The sequence below is a fragment of the Schistocerca americana genome, chromosome 5, assembly GCF_021461395.2.
Source record: "Schistocerca americana isolate TAMUIC-IGC-003095 chromosome 5, iqSchAmer2.1, whole genome shotgun sequence".
Classification (NCBI taxonomy): Eukaryota; Metazoa; Arthropoda; class Insecta; order Orthoptera; family Acrididae; genus Schistocerca; species Schistocerca americana.
Window position 1 is genome coordinate 244,589,215 of NC_060123.1, and position 15,338 is coordinate 244,604,552.

Below are 15,338 nucleotides of genomic sequence, written 5' to 3' on the forward strand. Positions count from 1 at the left end.
GAACGAAGTTACCAATGTATAATGCTGAACCATATAACTGTCATGATGTATCTGTCACATATGAACCAATTTACCAATGTACAATTCCCAACCATAATTGTTGTGGTGTATCTGTCACTTATGAAGCAATTTACCAATGGATAATGCTCAACCATATAATTGTTGTGATGTATCTGTCACTTATGAACCAATTTACCAATGTATCATGCTCAACCATAAAATTGTCGTTATGTATCTGTCACTTATGAACCAATTTACCAATGTATAATGCCCAACCATTATTGTTGTGATGTATCTGTCACTTATGAAACAATTTACCGATGTATAATGCCCAACCATATAATTGTTGTGATGTATCTGTCACTAATGATCAATTTACCAATGTATAATGCCCAACTATATAATTTTCATGCTGTTTCAATCACTTATGAAACACAACCAATATAATTTATTAGTCGCTTATTCAAATTATTGTATATTGTCACTCAAAGTAATATGTAACTGCACTCTTATGTCTCATTCCATTATATGTTAGCACTTACTGTGAAGGAAAAAGCAACAACTGTGTTGCGCAAATGTTCCAGAAAAAATACATTAATTAGTATTTGAATGATTGTAAAGGTAGGAAGGAGGCGTTGGAAGTGTCTTGACAAATGAAAGATGGAAAGATTGGACATTGGTCAGACATTTCATTCTATGTATGTAGGGTGATTTATGTTAACTGCTGAGGAAGAATTTACCAGAACTATGTTACAATAACATTTATGGTATTCAATATTATATGTAAATCTCAATGTAAATTGCAGAGAATAGTGCCGTAGAAATTGAAAATTTTGTACTAGTATGATTTTGGTGATATGTTATCAAAGAACAAGCTAAAATTGCAAAATGAGATTTAAGACAGGAAATGTTTAAGTATGAACAGTTGGAATTTTGCTGAATTGAACTATTCTATTCAAAACAATCAATTACACAATATATGATGGTCATAAGGAGTGGAGTATGAGCCACATTCCAGGTTTTGCAACGAAGAACTTCCAACAAGCAGAGATCCACAGTGATCTTCAGTTCAGTGCTTTTCATTGCACTTAGAGGAGACTGAACACTTTGTTATATTATCGTCTAATACTAGGTGTACTTGCCTACAATAGGAGGTTCTTAAATACACTTTAATATGGATTTTGAGTATTGTAGTATCCAATACTGCCGCTTGTTCCATTGCATTGACAATATTGAGAAATAGTTATACACACCAGTGTCTCCATTGCACTCAGGAGAACCTGGAGGCTCTAATGACAGACATAATTATTCAGAAACAAGGCCAATTCAGCTAACTTCCATTAGATAATTTTTCTGATTAAAATAGATTTACCTCATATTCATGCTGAAATTCAAGCTACAGACAAATCATGCGAATTAACTTGTTCTTCCTTTGTATTATTAATTAATATTTTGTTTGATCTAGTTGAATCTGATACAAGATAATTTATGATAAGTTTACATATTTGGTTGTAAACGTAGTTCAAATTTCATTATGATTTATGTGTACACGTCATGTTGGAGAATAAGCAGAAATCTGATTTCATATCTTATGTAAATTGTTTGTTCATCCAATTGATTGTAAAGTGAGTACTGTTGCACAGATCTGTCAGAAAAGGCTTTGTTCAACTTTAAGTTGCATAAATCCTTTAGGGGGTTGTTGAGATGCAACAGTCCATTGAAACCAATTTAAAAAACATTTTTTGTCCATAAACAGAAATTTCTGATGTTAATACTATAGGGGTGTAGGTAAACATCTACTTGTGGAATGAATACAAAGAAGCCAATTACTACATTATAATTGTACTGAAGGGTGTAGGTTCTGTAATTGGTAGCAATATTCCCCAAAGCATGAATCTTCTGTAATCAATAAAAATAATCAAATTATTGTTAACCCTCGATACCTAACCGTTTGTGCACACTTAAGTTATTACACACGCTAAAATTCACTCATATGTGTAATATATACAGGGTGTTTCAAAAATGAGCGGTATATTTGAAACGGCAATAAAAACTAAACGAGCAGCGATAGAAATACACCGTTTGTTGCAATATGCTTGGGACAACAGTACATTTGCAGGCAGACAAACTTTCGAAATTACAGTAGTTACAATTTTCAACAACGGATGGCGCTGCAAGTGATGTGAAAGATGTAGAAGACAACGCAGTCTGTGGGTGCGCCATTCTGTACGTCGTCTTTCTGCTGTAAGCGTGTGCTGTTCACAACGTGCAAGTGTGCTGTAGACAACATGGTTTATTCCTTAGAACAGAGGATTTTTCTGGTGTTGGAATTCCACCGCCTAGAACACAGTGTTGTTGCAACAAGACGAAGTTTTCAACGGAGGTTTAATGTAACCAAAGGACCGAAAAGCGATACAATAAAGGATCTGTTTGAAAAATTTCAACGGACTGGGAACGTGACGGATGAACGTGCTGGAAAGGTAGGGCGACCGCGTACGGCAACCACAGAGGGCAACGCGCAGCTAGTGCAGCAGGTGATCCAACAGCGGCCGCAGGTTTCCATTCGCCGTGTTGCAGCTGCGGTCCAAATGACGCCAACGTCCACGTATCGTCTCATGCGCCAGAGTTTGCACCTCTATCCATACAAAATTCAAACGCGGCAACCCCTCAGCGCCGCTACCATTGCTGCACGAGAGACATTCGCTAACGATATAGTGCACAGGATTGATGACGGCGATATGCATGTGGGCAGCATTTGGTTTACTGACGAAGCTTATTTTTATCTGGACGGCTTCGTCAATAAACAGAACTGGCGCATATGGGGAACCGAAAAGCCCCATGTTGCAGTCCCATCGTCCCTGCATCCTCAAAAAGCACTGGTCTGGGCCGCCATTTCTTCCAAAGGAATCATTGGCCCATTTTTCAGATCCGAAACGATTACTGCATCACGCTATCTGGACATTCTTCGTGAATTTGTGGCGGTACAAACTGCCTTAGACGACACTGCGAACACCTCGTGGTTTATGCAAGATGGTGCCCGGCCACATCGCACAGCCGACGTCTTTAATTTCCTGAATGAATATTTCGATGATCGTGTGATTGCTTTGGGCTATCCGAAACATACAGGAGGCGGCGTGGATTGGCCTCCCTATTCGCCAGACATGAACCCCTGTGACTTCTTTCTGTGGGGACACTTGAAAGACCAGGTGTACCGCCAGAATCCAGAAACAATTGAACAGCTGAAGCAGTACATCTCATCTGCATTTGAAGCCATTCCGCCAGACACGTTGTCAAAGGTTTCGGGTAATTTCATTCAGAGACTACGCCATATTATTGCTACGCATGGTGGATATGTGGAAAATATCGTACTATAGAGTTTCCCAGACCGCAGCGCCATCTGTTGTTGAAAATTGTAACTACTGTAATTTCGAAAGTTTGTCTGCCTGAAAATGTACTGTTGTCCCAAGCATATTGCAACAAACGGTGCATTTCTATCGCTGCTCGTTTAGTTTTTATTGCCGTTTCAAATATACCGGTCATTATTGAAACACCCTGTAAGAGTCAATATAATTAATGAAATGTTGTACTAGTTCTGAGAGATGAGTTTTATTTGTTATTTCATTGATAAACTATTTACAACAATACAGTGGTTTCTTAAAGAACATATATATAGTGGCAGACATGTTGGCATAGCAGTGCAGTACTTTGTGTGATTTTTGATGGAAAGCATGTAGCTTGTTAAGCAAGATTCATTTTCAGTATTGTACGTATGTTAGAAACTATATGAGTTTTTGTAAAGAAGGTTGGATTTTTAAAATTACAATAAACAATATTCTGAAACTTAATACTTGATTATATATTCATTTGATTTAACAGCCTATTTACAGTTGTTGTCTACGAATCCAGGACTATGACTGTGACAGATAATGTGAATTAGTACAGACCCCAATTTTAATTTCGAATAGAAACAAGAAATGTTTCAAGTGGTGTATGGAGCTGGGATGCAGTGTAATTCTGTAAACTAATCATGTATGCCTTTTAGATTCCTGTAATTTCTCCTGAGCGTTTTGTTCATTCTTCACTTTCTGGGCTAGAGTAGCAGCTCCTGTCAACTAACCAACTGCTAATAGCTTCACTTATGCTGGAATTAGAAATGAGAAAATTTCACTAGAAGTCTTAGGTACTGGCAGAGCCCTAGGTATTTAACATGGCTTCTTCTTACTACTTTCGTCTTCTTTAAGACGCCATTGAAGTCTTGACTGCTTCACAGCCTGAACCATATAGATCCTGCCCACCAATACCAGCATGGGAATTGTGCACATGGGAACTTTCTCTGCAATATAACCTACGTTCCTCTAACCCTCGTGGTCTCAACTTTCATCAGTCCACGCCCTCACCCATCCAGTCCCTTCCACGTTCCCATTCTAACATTATGCAGCTCTCATTCCACCATCACACCCAGTCCTTTTACTTCTCTCCTTTTCCGCTACTCCCCTCCCAAGCTCTCCCCTGTCCTCTGTCTAACCTCCTGACTGCACATAGCTGCCTTACTCTCACTCCACCTCGTCCCCAGCAGCACTTCACTGTCCCCCACCCCTACCCTACTATGCCTCCTCCTCACCATCCCTGTCTCCTCCTTACCACCATCCAGTTGCCACTACCATCACATACTGGTGCTGCTGCTCACAGTGTGGCTTCAGTTGTCAGAGACTGCAGTCATGTGTGTGTGAACTGCATTTGAGTGAGTGTTTGTGTGTGTGTGTGTGTGTGTGTGTGTGTGTGTGTGTGTGTGTGTTTGTGTAACTGTCGTCTATTTTTGATAAAGGCCTTGCTGGCCAAAAGCTTATTTGTGACAGTCTTTCTGTTGTGCCTATCTGCAATTCAGTATCTCCACTATATGATGAGTAGCAACTTTGCTTTTTATAATAGTGTCTCATTTCATCCTGGATTTTCCACTGTTTGATTCATGTTGATAATTTATTTGGATTATGCTCCAGCACCCAGTCTAAGTCCGGCATGCATTGCTTGTTCAAATGCAAATGTCATAATACATTGTCCTTTGCGTGTGTTCATTGTGTGATGCATTTTCTTTATCATATTAATTTTATCTGCACATGATGTTCTGCCCAAATCACGAGTGTTCATACAACTGTTTTGTAATGCTGGAAAGCCAAGCCACTTCACTAAAGCACTGTTCCTGCAATGTCTTATGACATGCTCTACGAGAAACTCATCAGTTTCAGAACTTTTCTGTCATTCCTCTACCTAGTGACTCCTCGCAATTTGCTCACCATTGCTGTCCTTTAAGATGTAAGTTTTCAGGTTTGTCCTCTGTACTTTGGGCGCTGTAAATATCTGTTTGCCAACTAGGAAGGTAAGACATCCCAATCGCTGTTTTGTATTAGGAGATATGCACCAAATCACCTACATTGAACTTCTGTTTGCATGGTTCCACCATCGTAATTCGATTGTATGCTGTATTTAGAAGTCCATTATCGTGTGCATTGAGAGATTTCATCTTGATCCTGTTCATATCGATTATACTCCCCAATAATTTGTGGGAGACTGCATGAACCGTGAAAAGTAAATTGCATCCACATATGGTTTTTAGTGGCTCTGTTCAGATGCTGCACAATATTCGCTTTCTTGTGGGAGAATGTTGAGTAGTGGTTTATTCTTTATCACTCCATTAGCGACTTGAAATGCTGATTGTAAAATTCACCTCCACAGTCAGTTTGCAGGTTGTCATTGATTTGTCCCAGTCTGCAGCAACTGTTCAAACACTTGTGCAATGACCAACTCAGCCTTGGCCCTCAAAGGAAGTACCAATGCGAATTTGGAATATTGGCCTCAAAATAGATTTAAACCTTTTATTTGATCGTGAGTATTTGCTCATACCCATGAGCTCGATCTGTCATGCACCATCCAAACTGTGTATTATGACTCATCTGCATCACAACGTTTTGCAAGTGGTCTGTGGAGTTCACTGACCACCATCTCCATTATTCAATAATGCGTCTTTCTTGACGCTCGAGAGATAATTAATATTATTTCGTTCGTCTGAGCTGTATTCCCTGTGGTGGCTGGTGCTGTCAGTAGTCACAGTCAGTCTTATGACTTCGCTAGGATCATCCTAATACAAATACTCCAGATGTAATGTGTTCAGCTTTTTATACTGAGAGTCAATGCTCTGACCTTCACTATGTTCACCTCTTAATACTGAGCTAATAATGCTAATGTATTTTCTTCTGTTTGGGTTTTATAATCATCCTTTTGAGCATTGTCTTGCCTATGTGCATTACTCATACATAATATTTCAGCAAATGATCTCTTCTGTTTCAGCAAATACTTTCAGGAGTTAGAAATTATTAGTAACATTAGCTCCACTAAAGCAGGTGTCCACACAAACTCCATCTCCAATGTATATGGGTCCTTCATTCACCAAAGACCAAAAAAGATAGATTAAGGAAAAAAAATCATATAGTCGCAAATTTTTGCACAGTGCTAGGAGAGACCGACCCGAAACGTGCTAAAAATCCTGGCTGGGGAGGGGGGGGGGGGTGATTTTTGGAGTGCTTTTCTCGGATAATTCGAAACCTGTCGGCTCTGGGAGAAAATCTTTCCCAGTACAAAATTTAACTACATTAAATTTTCTACAAAGAAGGCCCCATTCGTTTTTTGCCTTGACTAATAGTTTCTGTGATGCAGAGGATGGAAAATTAGCAGATTACTAAAATATTGTTTTAATGCTAAAAAATAATGTTTATCTTTAATGAAGTCATTTAAAACAAATATTAAATGTATGCACCACATCTAAGTGCAGTAAAGCCATTTAATGGATACATTGTGCTCCAGGGGTGTAACACAAAGACGTGGGGGTGGGGGAGGGGGGGAGGGAAGGGATGTGTGAGGTAGCAGTGTGAAGTAAGGCAGGTTGCCGTATTGTGTTCCGCAGCTGGAGATCAAGAAGGTCATTGCCTATTCTATCTACCCCACTACACTGCAAGAAGCAATTAGAAGGTGTTTTTCAAAATTCTATAGATCCTCCAGCACAGTTATGAACCACTGGCAAAGCATTGTACAGACATGCCTGGGAGGGATGTGTGTTTATTTGCCATAAAATGCGTTGACACTACATGGAATGCACATATATGAGGTCAAGCGCTGCATTACAGACGATTACTCTTCTAAACTTGAATATGATTAGTGCCATTCCATAAGATATAGTCATACCCATCTTGGAAGATAAAATGTGGATGTGTGGCAAGTGGCTCCATTCAGTGCAGTCACCCATTTCCGAATGGAAAAGATTTATGCAGCCTACCAGTAACACAGTTAATGGTGAGAGATGTGCAGTAATTTCTGGTCATTCATTAACTCACTGTGAAGTGACTACAACACATTTACATGTCTTTATAATATGCTGCCAATGATAGCAGCAAGGAGTCACATTTACGAATCAAATCCCTTTCCCACCAACTTCACGCAGTTTGCTGAAAACATCACCCTTACCAGTAAAAACACTTTTCAGTCATTTTTTACAGAATCGTATTGTACATAAAAGTTCACTTAACACCTGAAGAAACACTCATTCAGTGAACTGAAAATAACTCCACAACACAAACTCAGTGAATTTACTTTATTTACTCACTTAAGAGAACTGGACAAGAAATGCGGGAGAAATATACCCATCTGTAAAACGAAAATCGAGCAGTGATCGTGGTATTGAGGGGGCAGCTGCCTTACAGCTGCTGTAGAGGATGAATAAGAATCCCTTCAAGCAGTCTAAAACAGTGTCCAGAGATTTACGCAGATTTCTTCCACAGGTGTTACTTGCGTCAGTATTATTAGTATATATCTGCATTCTATGTAGTGTTATGGCATTTTGTGGGAAATAACACCTGCCCCTCCAACCCACAAGCATATCAGCACACTGCATCGTCAGCGACTCATAAACCACGCTGTGGAGGGTCTCTATAACTTCGTGAAACACTTTGTAATTGTTCCTTGTGACGTAATGGGTAAATAGAGTAGGCAATCACCTGCTCAATCTACAGCTTACAGGCCTATAAAGAAAGGAAGTGCGTGAACACAAACTGGTGGCCTTCCTTCCCACGCCATTCTACCCTACAATTCACAACCTTTACCCCATGACATCCCCAGAACATAGTTTATACCTTAAAACGGCTCTGCTGCCCTTAGAAATGGTACACTCGTTTAATATTTGTTTTCAAACCACTTCATTTAAAGATAAACATTAGTTTTATATTTTTAATAATCTGCGACTTTTTCATCTCTGGTAATGTGGAAAGAAGTAGCCCAAGAGAAAAAATTCATAGAACATTTTATGTAGGAGATGTAATGAAGTTTATTTTTGTACCAGTAAACTTCTTAGTGAGGAGCCACAGTTTGCAAGCTACTCGCGAAAAACATAAAAAAGTGACCCTTTAACACCACCTGCCCCACCCCAATGTTCACACCACACCGCTCAGGATTTTTAATATGTTATTTGCAGCACTACCACCTAACATTGTGCAAAACGTGACGACTACGCTATGTTTCCCTTAATTTTCCTTTGTTGACTCGACTGCAGCTTTCCATGAATACACAGTTGATCTCGACTGATCCCATATGTCGTATCTAATTCGCTAGCGGTATGATGGCTGGTGAAACTGGTGATGGTATATCCTTCCTCGCCCACCTCTTTGTCTTTTCTTCAACTGCCTTGTGACACCAACGTGTGTGAGAGCTGTTTAATATTTTCCATGATGGGTCTAAACGTTTCAGAGAGAAACTGTTCACACTCCAGCTGTCCTAGTTTTAAGAGTCTTACCTTGAGGTAAATGGCTTTCCACATCTCTATGACCTTGCATTTTGTCGACATCTGTCGTATACTGGTCATACTTCGAGACGTATACATCTTATATTGTCTTATAGTTTGTCAGCCTTTCCACTTATTAGTTTGAGTAACTTCATCCTTCTCCCTTGCTTTTATTTCCGCGATATTTACAGGAGGTGTTTGTTCGATCTCTTCTAATGCTTTTGAACCTTTTCAGTCACTGTACGAGCCTTATTGATCTTTGTATATGTCAGCTCAATATATGATGGTATCGTTCAAATGCTGCACAGAGATTCACCTTTCATAGCTGCTGTGTTGATAATGCTATCCAATTCTGCTAACCTTGCATTGATTGCTTACTCACTTTGTTGAATTCTGTGAATCAGCTGAGATTCTCCTTCTGCTGCTGCTGGCTTGATGCTTCTATTCAGTTCCATTAATTTTGTGTTGATTGTCTTAATTTTTTTGTCGATTTGTAAATGTATGTTTGGCTTGTGCTTCACTGCATTGGGATGAACACATTGTATCCATGTGAGTTTGTCCATAGCTGACAACATTTTGACACAGGTACGTTTTGGTACACAGCTTCTTATGCAGGACCTCATCGAAGTTTAGCCTATATTGGCCCTCACTGAGTTTCCTAGCTTTATCAATTACCAGAAAACCATATTGCCAGTTATTCCAGCAGTCCCCACATATGGTAACGAAATCATTGCATGACATGCTTTAAATTCAAATTGTCCAGGTTGAAAGCAATTATAAAGTTCGTATTATCCTGGACCAATTGCTTTGGAATCCTTGAGTATATCTTTGTCAAATAAAAGACATTGACTTTAATATGGTGGTCAAAACACCACTATTTTGAGATCTCATCGTGGTTTTCCAATGCAACATTGTCAAATATGAATACAGTTTCACTTTTCCAGGTGGTGGAACATTGCTGCTTTTGGTGAACATCTGGTATGTTACCCCTCGATGACGTGCATAATCTCCAGCAATAGCTCATACGTGGACTGAAATAATGTTTTTGAAAATGTATGCTCGACATGGAACCTTTCAGAATGTGTTAACAATGTTATAACAAGATTAGTCTTTCTACAATCTGAAGGTCTAATGATTAAAGCACATATGTTATTGGAAAGTAATTACCCATTCTTCTATTTCATGTAGTTTCCAGCATCATCATCATTTCAGGAACATTCAGTTACCAAAAGACGCTTGTGAAGGAGATGTTTCATACACTGCATCATAATAAAGATACACACTCACATTGGCATAAGCTGAATTTTGTAGAGAACACAAGTAGCTCTCAAACTTTTTTTGCTTAGAAACACTTACGTATTGCAGGATATTAACAGATGTAAATAGGATCGCAGTCCTATGCCTGTATCTGATACACTTGTCTCATGAGCGATGGTTTCTTTCAATGTATGGAAAGGCGAGAAGACTTCAACAGTTTACTTCACAATGTCTCGTAGAATCGGTGGATATACGATTGCTGCTTCAGTCAATTTTCTACAGCATACTTTATAGAATAACTTCTGTACATTAGAGTCTTAACCATCTATTGCTGTAGGTCAGGCCCAGTAAATTGCGGTTCGCGAGCCATTGTTCTCCAGTGAGTGCTTCCCCCTCCAACTCGATTCGTGCGGTGACATCAAAGCCCCGACCGGGCCAGACTAGACGACTGTTTTAGTCTGGTCCACGAGCGATGGCGGTTCGTGCATGTCGAGGCATGGATGGGGATTGCATTGTTGACGATTTCAAGCAATAGTTGCGGTACACACATGCACGTGCTTTCCGCTTGAAGAAAGGGTACAACCTGCAAATTATGTCTCTCGCTTGCTTATGCAGAATTTATTACTTACAATCTCAATCAGCGATGACAACTTGCAACAAATGGAAACGAAATTCACTGAATAACTCGCTACGATCACGTTTAATTCTCGCATTAGCTATGGCATTCACAGCAGTGCGCTCATTGATAAAACAGGCAGCTAGGAAGCAAATTTTAACATACACAATTCACGCAGACAGCTTCTGATTGGCACTAAAGATACTCAAAAATTGGCAGGAAAATTACGTTCATTCAGTTGTAATTCAGCCAGTGCACAAAATCAGCTATCACTATTGCATCAGAATATCTGAGGATTAAGGGGTAAGTTTAATGAGTTGCTTATTTGTGTTGAAGAATTACAGTTGAGCAAACCAGTTGACATAATCTGCCTCTCTGAACATCATGTGACCACTGGTATAGATATGTTAAATGTTAAAGGATTCTAGTTAGCTTCTTATTTCTGTAGAGTAAATATGGAGAAACGAGGAGTTGCCATATTTCTCAGAAACTGTTTTGAATTCAAGAATATTGATATTAATAAATTTTGCTCAGAGCAGCACTTAGGAGCTTGTGCAACAGAAGTAGTATTTCATAATAAGTCCTTTATAATAGTAGGTATATTCAGATCTCCTTCAGGAAATTTTAACCACTTCGTAAAAAATCTGGAAGCTCTGCTGTCCTACTTCATAGCAATAAACAAGGAAATAGTGGTTGCTGGATATTTTGGTAACAAGTACAGTTAGTGTTGCAAACCTCTTAAACGACTTCTTCATTTCTGTTACTGACAGCTTGGGGTTATCAGGTTTGGTGAACACTGCAATGGAGTATCAGAGACTAGTCTTTAAAATAACTTCAGTAAAATGGAAATGACACTCACATCTCCCAGAGAAGTAGCACCCATCATAAAATCCTTAAAATCTAAGTATTCCAGTGGATATGATAACATATCAACAAAGTTAATCAGAGAGTGCTCATGTAGGTTAAGTTCTATCTTAAGTTATTTGTGCAAGCAATCGCTTATCAGCAGAACATTTCCAGACTGGCTAAATATGCTGAAGTTAGGCCTCTTTACAAGAAGGGGGATAGAGAGATACCATCAAACTGTCGACCAATTTCACTTTTGCCGGATTTATCAAAAATATTTGAAAATGTTGTGTTCAAGTGTCTCCTTAAGCATCTGACTGCAAATGATATATTGTCCAAGTCACAGTTTGGATTTCTGAAGGTTTTGATATAGTGAAAGCTATTCACACTTACAGTGAGAATGTACTTAATTCATTAGATAATAAATTACAGGCAACTGGCATATTCTGTGACCTGTCAAAAGCCTTTGACTGTGTGAACCACAGCATTCTCCTAAGTAAATTAGAGTATTATGGTGTCACCAACAAAGCTATGAAATGGTTTGAGTCTTATCTGTCTAACAGGAAACAAAGGGTGTCGTTTCGAAATACCTGTGCGATAAGCAGTCAATCTTCATCTGACTGGGCATTAATTACATGTGGTGTTCCTCAAGGTTCCATTTTGGGTCCATTGCTTTTTCTTGTGCATATGAATGTCCTCTCACCCGTCACATTGCCAGATGCTAAGTTTGTTTTGTATTCAGATGATACAAACATTGCAATAAGTATCAAGTCAAGTACAGATTTAGAAATAGCTGCTAATGAAATTTTCAATGGCATTATTAAGTGGTTTAAATCTAATTCTTTGAGAAGACCCACTATATGTAGTTCAGAACCTGTAAGAGATTTCCTTCCAGCATGAGTATAATGCGTGAAGACATGCAGATCGAAGAGGTTGACAGTGTTAAATTTCTGGGATTACAACTCGATAACAAATTCAGTTGGGAGGCATACCACAGAATTGCTTAACTGCCGAAATAAGTCTGTATTTGCCGTGAGCATGATGTCAGATGTAGGAGATATAAACATAAAATAACTTGAATACTTTGCTTACTTTCAGTCTATTATGTCGTATGTGATCATATTCTGGGGCAATTCATCAAACTGAGCGAATGATTTTAGGGTGCAAAAGCGTGTGATAACAATCATTTGTGGTGTAAATTCAAGAACATCTTGTAGAAACCTGTTTGAAGATCTTTGTATTCTAACCACTGCTTCTCAGTATATTTATTCCTTAATGAAATTTGTTGCAAGTAGTACATCTCTATTTCCAACCAATAGCTCAGTACACAATATCAATACTAGGAATAAGAAGAATCTACATAAAGGCCTAAAATCACTTACCTTGGTCCAAAAAAGGGTCCAATATTCAGGAACACACATTTTTAATAAATTGCCAGCAACCATTAAAAACTTGGTTTCTCATAAAGCACAGTTTAAACAGAGTCTGATGGACTTTTTATAGGCCACTCCTGCTACTACATAGATGAATATCTTAACAGAGACTGTTAAGTCAGCTTAAGTAAAAATATCTGTTAGATTTCAGTTCTGACAACACTTCATCACAATAGTCAAGATTAGGTATTTCGCATATGATAAATTTATTATTAGTGGATAACAGTGTTTCATTTTGAGAATGTGTTAATTCTGTAAATATTAGCTGACCCAGTTTACTGCACTGTATTAACTTATTTTCGACTATCTCCTGACAAATGATCGGGGTTGTAAGTATCATATTCAAATGTTTCATGTTTTTTATGTCATACTCTCTGACATGTTCCACAACCATAAGAATCATATCATTTTTGGGTCTATAGAATGAACACTGAATCTAATCTACTAAGTGCTCATTGGCTGTCAGGGAATATGTGGTGTAGGTGCGCAGAACAAGCCTACACTCGATCACCATCGTTCGTGACTCCAACTATAGCTGTTGTGGATCGTAAGCTCTATAACACCAACTTCCTAAATGCAAACTCAAAAAGTTATACACAACTAAATCGTTAATCTTTATTTATTAATTTGCCTCAAAGTCTTCTACTTACATTAATGAGATATTATTTTAATTATTTAGGGTACATTTATTTTTGGTCTTGACAAGTTCTGCAACTCGATTTTAATTTGTTTGTAGGGAAATTGAGTTGGTGTTCCAACCGCTCATTCGACAGGCCATTATGGTGAGCAGATCTAATGTACTTAATTGAACAAAATGGACTATGAATAATGTATGTAGACTTGAAAAAAAATGTTCTAAGAGCGAAGTCTGTGATTTTTCTGTACTGGTGTAGTGGCATAATTAAAAAATTTCAGCTTCTCTATCTATTCTCGATAGCATTAATGCATAAGTTTGCAACCTACAAACTTCTTGGAGGAGACAATTTTCATTAGATTATGAAACAAAACGATTCCTTATTCTATAAAGAAAACAAAAAACAACTAGGAAACTCATTGATTACTTCACCAATAATGGAAATAAATCTCGAAAATTTTACTTTTGTGTTTCTTGTTTCACTTCACAGCAGCTTAGGAAATAACACGAATTTCCCTTGTTTAGTTGTAATTTTAATAACGCAGATTTACGCCAGAATCCATTAATATCCATAAACATATCACAAATAATGTGCTCCTTTCCTTGCAAACGTAAGTTCAGATTATGTAAAAAATTTGTAAAATCTGTTAGAAATACTGATTTTGATTTTAAAAAACGAATCTTCAGTCCATCGTCAGATTTCTTACTATCTGATTTTACTTCTGCACTCAAAAGCTTCAGAACATATATTCTGAGTGCAAAAAACTAGTTAAACATTTTCCTGCTCTTATTTCGGAATGAAGAAATATGCCTCCCTATACTGCGTTAACATCTTCGAAAAATTGTTTAAATTTTCGATGAGATAGAGATCGATTAACTCAGCGTATTACACACATCAAAAAAATTTGCATCACCCAAGTTCTCAGAACTCCTGAAGATAGACGTTGACTGTGGATATTGTACCACAGACACAATCCCTTTGATTATTCAGAGATTTCACTAAACCCACTCAAAGATGTAAACAACCATGCATGAGCAGCGCCTATTAGACTGAGGGGGTCCAAAAGCCAATCAGTTCCAGTCACTCCACCAGGAAGGAGGTACACGGCTCATGCTGTCTGTAGTTCAACCATGCTGAGACGGTCAATGCCGTGGTTCAATCGCGTCTGCATTGTTACTTTGTGCGAGAAAGGGTTCTCAAGAAGGGAAGCGTCCAGGCGCCTTGGAGTGAACCAAAGCAATGTTGTTTGGACGTGTAGGAGATACAGAGAGACAGGAAATGTCGATGACACGCTTAGCTCAGGCCACCAAAGGGCTACTACTGCAGTGGATGACCTCTACCTACGGATTATGGCTCGGACGAACCCTTACAGCAACGCCACCTTCTTGAATAATGCTTTTCGTGCAGCCACAGTACATCGTGTTACGACTCAAACTGTGCGCAATGGGCTGCATGATGCGCAACTTCATTCCCGACATCCATGGCAAGGTCCATCTTTGCAACCACAACACCATATAGTGCGGTACAGATAGGCCTAACAGCATGCCAAATGGACGACTCAGGACTGGCATCACGTTCTCTTCACCAATGAGGGTCGCATATGCCTTCAACCAGACAATCGTCGGAGACGTGATTGGAGGCAACCCGGTCAGGCTGAACACCTTTGACACATTGCCCAACAACTGCAGGAAGGTGGAGGTTCCCTGATGTTTTCGGGTGGCATTATGTGG